This window comes from Ruditapes philippinarum, unplaced genomic scaffold (assembly GCF_026571515.1).
Source record: "Ruditapes philippinarum isolate M1 unplaced genomic scaffold, ASM2657151v2 ctg5763_1_1_1_1, whole genome shotgun sequence".
NCBI classification, from domain to species: domain Eukaryota; kingdom Metazoa; phylum Mollusca; class Bivalvia; order Venerida; family Veneridae; genus Ruditapes; species Ruditapes philippinarum.
In genome coordinates this window covers 191,828-197,972 of record NW_026864301.1, presented here as the reverse complement: position 1 = coordinate 197,972, position 6,145 = coordinate 191,828, and positions in this window count along the sequence as shown.

Sequence of the window (6,145 nt, the reverse complement as noted above, 5' to 3'; positions counted from 1 at the left end):
ATCCATTTTATTATAAATACTTGGAATGAAAATATGTTCTAAACATTTAAAGATAGAGTCCATAAGGCGAGATACTGTTAGGAAGAGTGCTTTACAGTGCATTGCTTACTTAATAATAGAAATAGGGCCTCCACAAATTAATATATGATCTTTAATCAATTAGATATACAAAGCCGATTATTTTTCGATTGTAACCCCTTTGCTGTTTCTTGAAATGACATTCATGAATATCGGTGAATACTATTTCAAAAAAAGAAAGAAAAATGAAGTGAAAACTAATTGATCCCGCTGTTACGAGGCCTTTATTTTTAATTAGTCCGTCATGTAAACTTTACTTCTGTAAGTAACATTGTCCTTTTGTTAGCGCTTGTAGCACTAACAGGAAATACTATAGAAGGAAAAGGCACCTTTTGTAGTGCTAGTAGCAGCCTAATAAGTCTATATAAAAAATTATGCTAAGTAGCAGCTAACAAACAGGATCGGGTGTATACATTTATCAAAATACTGAGTGCTAGCTTCAAGAATATCAATATATCTTTCATCTTTTTTACAATTTAATCTCACTTTAATGTTATTGTCATTCAAAATGCCAATGCGTACATCGTTTGTGACAGTAACGTCAAATGAACCTGTTTGAAATGTAAATAGAAAAAGCAATTCCTTTCGGGATATAAAATTCAAATTGAACATTGTCACAAGACTTTTTTGTCGACAAAAGTAATAATGCAAAATGCCCACACAGTCAGTCCTTGGGACAGATAATCGTGATTAGAAACAATTAAGTTTTTGAAGAGATACACTTTTAACTGGTGATTGACCGATAAGTAATATGTTTTCAAATTTTTAGGTTTTAAATTTTTAATTAAATAGTCTCTAAAACTTTTGAAAAAAGCTTTTTTAGTTTTGAAACAAATTTAACTTACTTTTTTAAAATACCTTATACAAAAATCTGAAAAGTCCATAATTTAAAAAAGTTTAAAATGCAAAAGGGGAGAAAGCGGGTATTTTTTTTAAAAAAAACCCCTGGGATTTGTGAATGACTATCGAACTTTTCATTAAAATTATTCCACAGAAAAATTTAACTTTTTTGCGTTTATTGGGTTTTACGTCCACCGACACAAAATAGGTCATTTGACGTTTTCCCCCCTTTCTACGGGAGAGGAAGACCTCGGGTTTCCGTGCATTATTTCAGGCCAACCCGGCCCCCGCTTTAAACCCCGTTTCCGAAAGGGCTAGCTGGATAGTTTCCCTTTAAACATAAAAAGAACCAAAAATCCCTATCGGGATTCATGGGCCCCATGCTTGAAAGTGAACAGAAAAGGCAATGACTTTGATTACCAATGAAAAAAGGTTTGGGCCAATTCAAGTTATACGTATGAATACCCGACTTTAAGCAACATGAAAAAATTTCCCAAACACTTTCCCCTTGGGTTTTTAAAGACGTTTTCATGATAAATTTTTCTTTAAAGAAAAAACCTTAATTCAAAAACCCAAAATTTTCTTTATGTTTTTTTCCATTTATTTAAAGGTTTCCCTTCGGAAAAGCAATAACAAGAAAAGGGGAAAAAAATAAAAAGGGAGGGAAGAAACAACCCCAAACCCTTTTTCCCTTTCCCCGGTTTTAATTCCCTTTTTTAAAAACCCGTTTTTGCTTCCCAAAGCCCCGGCCCGAAAGGTTGTTTTACCCAAAATTTCCTGAAAAAAACAAAAAAAAATCATAAAAGTTTTAAGAAAATATATTTTTTTATTGGGGTTTTCAAAATTTTAAAATACACACACCCAAAGGAAAAAAAATCATTTCCAAAACCAATTCCCAATTTTTAAATTTTGGGAAATTTTTTCTCCCCTTTTTTTTCTTTATTTTAAAAATTTCTGTAGATTTAGTTTTATAATTAAATTTTAATTTGTAAAAAATTTAATTCTTTTGGGAAAATTTACGTTACTTTTGTTTCATATAAAAGTCGAAAAATTAACCCCCAAAGGGACCCGGGACAAAGGGCTAATTTTAATTTTAAATTGTTCACGGGTGGGTAAAATAAAAGTGATTTTTAAAAAAAATAAAACTTGCGGGCCAAAAAAAAAAACAAAAATTTAAAGGGTTTGGGGGACCCCCGAAAAGGAAATTTTTCCCGAAAACCCGCCTCGGGAAAAAAACCGCATTCTTTAAAACGGGTTTTCCCTGCTTTTCCCTTACCCAAACCTAAAAAAATAGGAAACTGAAAAAGGGGGGGAAAAAACAGGTTCCCATAACTGCCCGGATTTGCATTTGGGCGGACCCTCTGGGGCGCAACCTAATTTTTTTGGTTTTGTTTGGTTTACGCGCTCAAAATTATGTTGCTGGGGATTTATAAAGGGAAAACAGCACCTCGTATCAAAAGTTTTTTTATCTTTAGCATTTTTGTCTTTTAAAAACTCACTATCATAAAATTTTCCCAAACTTTTTGAACCAGTTTTTTAGGGTTAAATGGGAAAGGAAAATTTAGCATAGTGCCACTTTTAAAATAAGACAGAAAAAAGAAAAGCCAGTCAATTTTAGATAACCCCCAAAGTTTTACATATAAAAAAAACAAATTAAAATTTTAAAGTATGCAAAAACTTTTTATGTAGCCAAAAAAAGATGTAACAATTTTCGTAATAAACGTTTTATTTAAAAAAAAATCATAAATATTTAAATACCCTAGTTTGCTGCAAAAATTTTGGGTTTTGTAAAACAGTTGTTTTTTATGTAAAATAATTGTAATTTCTACAATCTAATGTGTGTAAAAAATATGTTATGTGATAATTTAATTTTTGACTGTTAAACATTTTTTACAACCCCAGTAACAAAATTTTTTTGTAAACTTTTTAAAAAAAAAAAACCTATAAAAACCTTTAGTTTAAAAAGATACATTACAGTACCCTTTTTTTAAAATGCTACTGAAAAAAAAACTTGGGGCCCCAAAAAAATTTTTTTTATTAAAAAATAAAAATTTAATTTAACAAATTTTTTCAAACCAAACTTTCTTTAATTTAAAGTTAATGCAAAGGTTTAAAACCCCCAAAAGCTACCAAAGTATCCGGATTTCGATTCAAAAACTAACACCTTTTCCCTTGGGTTTAAGGGGAAAATTTAAACCCTTTAATCTGAAAAGGGGAGTAAGGTTTTTTAAACTGGGGGTGAATCTTTTTTGACGGGTGGCGAAATGTTATTTGATTGGCAAAATCTTTATTTGACTGTGTCGAATCTTTTTTGTGGCGAATCTTTAGGGGGCGAACCCTTAAACTAATTCTTTTCATACCAAAAGGGAATTTAACCCCAAATGCAGGTTTTAATTTTTAAAAGAAAAACCCTGATGCAGCGCTTTATTTTCGATTGAAATTCCTAAATTAAACTGCAAAAACCCTTTTAAATCCCTCTTAAATATTTAAAAAATTAAAAAAATATTAAAAAATTTTTTGAATAAAAATTGAAGTGTATGATCATTTTTTGGGCAATTGGGTTTCAAAAAAACTTTTTTTTAAAAGGGTTGTTTTTTTTTTAAACTTTTTTATAAGAAATGCAAAAAGGGAAATTTTTAAATTTTTTGGTTTTTTTAACCCCTTTTTTTAAAAAAATTTTTAAAAAAAGGGAGGGGGGGCCAAAATTTAAAAAGGGGAAAAAAAAGAAGTTCTTAAAAATTTCCCAAATTTTACAAAAAAAATGTCAACGCCCTTTTAGAAAAATTCCCAAAAATTTACATAGTTACTTTTTCCTCTATCTTAAAAATCTTTAAAATACAAATACTTTTTTGATTTTTAAAGTCAGAAAAATTTTTAAAATTATCACTACAAGTCTTAAGTTTCCCTCAAACTTTTTATTTTCAAATTACGTTTGTGTTGTTATCAAGGGGAAAATAGGTTTAAACACAAAAAAATTCAACTTAGTTTTGTTTTTTTTTCAGAACAATTACAAGTTTTACAAAAAAATGTAAATCACCCAGGGGTTTAAGGGTTTCCCTAAAGAAAACATATATTTTTTAAACTTTTTTCTTTTATTAACAAAGGTGTTTATATATATCAAAAAAAAATTTTTTTAAAGTCAAAGATGTCAAAAAGCTGAAAAATGAACCTGGAAAAATTTACTAAAAATTAATGAACCGAAAACTAAAACCCATTTTTCCCACGACAAGAAATTTCCCAAAAAAAATTGTTTAAAAAAAGTTTTGGAAAAAGCTGACTAAACCCTGGGGGGACTTGCAACTGTTAGTTTGGTTTTTTGATAATTTTTTTTTGGGGAGAAAATTTTAAAATCGGAAAAAGGGACAAGCTTAAATTTTTAAGATATATAAAGAAACGAAACTTTTATGCACGCACTACTGGGGCTCTAATGAAAAAATATGAAAATAATAGAAAAAATAATACAACTTTTAAAAACATTAGCATCAACGTTCGAAAATTTCATTTAACAACAGCATTGTTAAAACCCAAACATCAAACATTTATTTCCGGCCATTAATAAAGGTAGTAAAAAACCTTCAAAAATATTTTTAACCCCCTTTAAAATTATTTTCCCAAACGTTTTTAATCTTTTAGTTACTTTGTAAATTTTCAATTTTTTATTTCCCATTTTTAAAAACTTTTAAAAACTAAACAGACTCCCTGTACAAAATGGCACTGGGAAAGATTTTATTTGGGGACCAAATGGGAAGGGAAGTTTTAAAAATATTCTTTATAATATTTGTGCCACAATTGAACTAAATCCAAATCTTTAATGTATTTCCGAAAAATGAAATTTAGAAAATAAAAAAAAAACAAATTTGAAATTCAATTTGACGTATGAAAATCCCAAACCTTAAAAAGCATGGTTTTGTATTTTTCTTCATTTTAAATCGAAAATCCCGTATATTCATTATCTGTAAAATTTTTGATTTTTAATAAATTTTAAAACAAACCCGGGTAGCAAATTTAAGAACCTTAAAAAAAAAAATAAATTTTCAAAAGATAAAAGGAAAACAAGATTATAAAAGGGTTTCCAAAAGGTTTTGAAAGTCTTTTTAGGGTTGGGTTTTAATTTTTTTAAATTAACAACCTTTTTTTCTTCAAAAATTTTAATTTTAAAAAGAAACGTCCTTTAAAATAAAATGACTATAAAAACAGTTTTTTAATAAGGAAAGAACTTTCACTTTTTTAATAGGAAATACCTAAACCAAACACATCAAGAAAATTTCCTTTTACTTCCAACTGAAAAATAAAATTTAATTTTATTTTAAGTTTAAAAAAAAAAATGTTAAATTTATTTTGATAGTGATACTTTTAAATTTTCTTATTTTTTGCACCCGAAAAGACCATCTTCCCACGTTGAAGGGTTTTTACCATTATTCAAAAAAAATTTTAAAGGTGTGAAAAACTAATTTTTTATACAACCTTTTTTTTTTTTTACAAATTAATTCTCCCGATTTTTAGGGAAAATTAGCTACCCCCTTTATTCCCCTATACACTTTAGGGGGACAAGCTTTAAATTGACCTAATTTTAAAAAAGGGGAAAAATGAAACCCTTTTAAACTCGCAATTTTGGAGAAAAAGCAAAAAAAAGGGGCCTGACTTTTTAAAAATTTTTCATTTTCGTTTATTTAAAACAATTTTTGGAAAAAGAACAGATTTTTAAAAAGGTTTTATGTTTATTTTGGGTATATCCATTTTTTAAAACATATCCTTTGAAAAGTAGAATTCCGGGGGTGTAGGTAAAAAGGGTTGTTTCAAAAATTTCTTTAAATTAATTTCTAATTAACATCTTAAGCTCATGAAACTTATAAAATTCATAAAAAATGTTTTTTTTGTTATTATATACAGTTGGGTGTAAAACAGAATTGGTTATGGGTGGCCTTTCCCTTAAAAACCTGGAAAACTTTTTTTAATACACTTTTAAAAGACAATTTTCCCAAAAAAATGTAAAACATGGAAGTAAGATGGGGGTTTTTCGGGAAAATTTAAAGGGAAAATGTTAAAAAATGCTTGGGCTATTTAGAGACAATAAAGATTTTTGTATTAAAAGGGATTTAAAAGAAATATCATTCCGTTTTTTGAGTGAAAAGGGACTATAAGCTTTTTACATTTTCAAAAAAGAAAGAAAAATTAAAAGGAAACACAATTTATTTAAATGATTTAATCAAATTCCCTTCATGGGTTT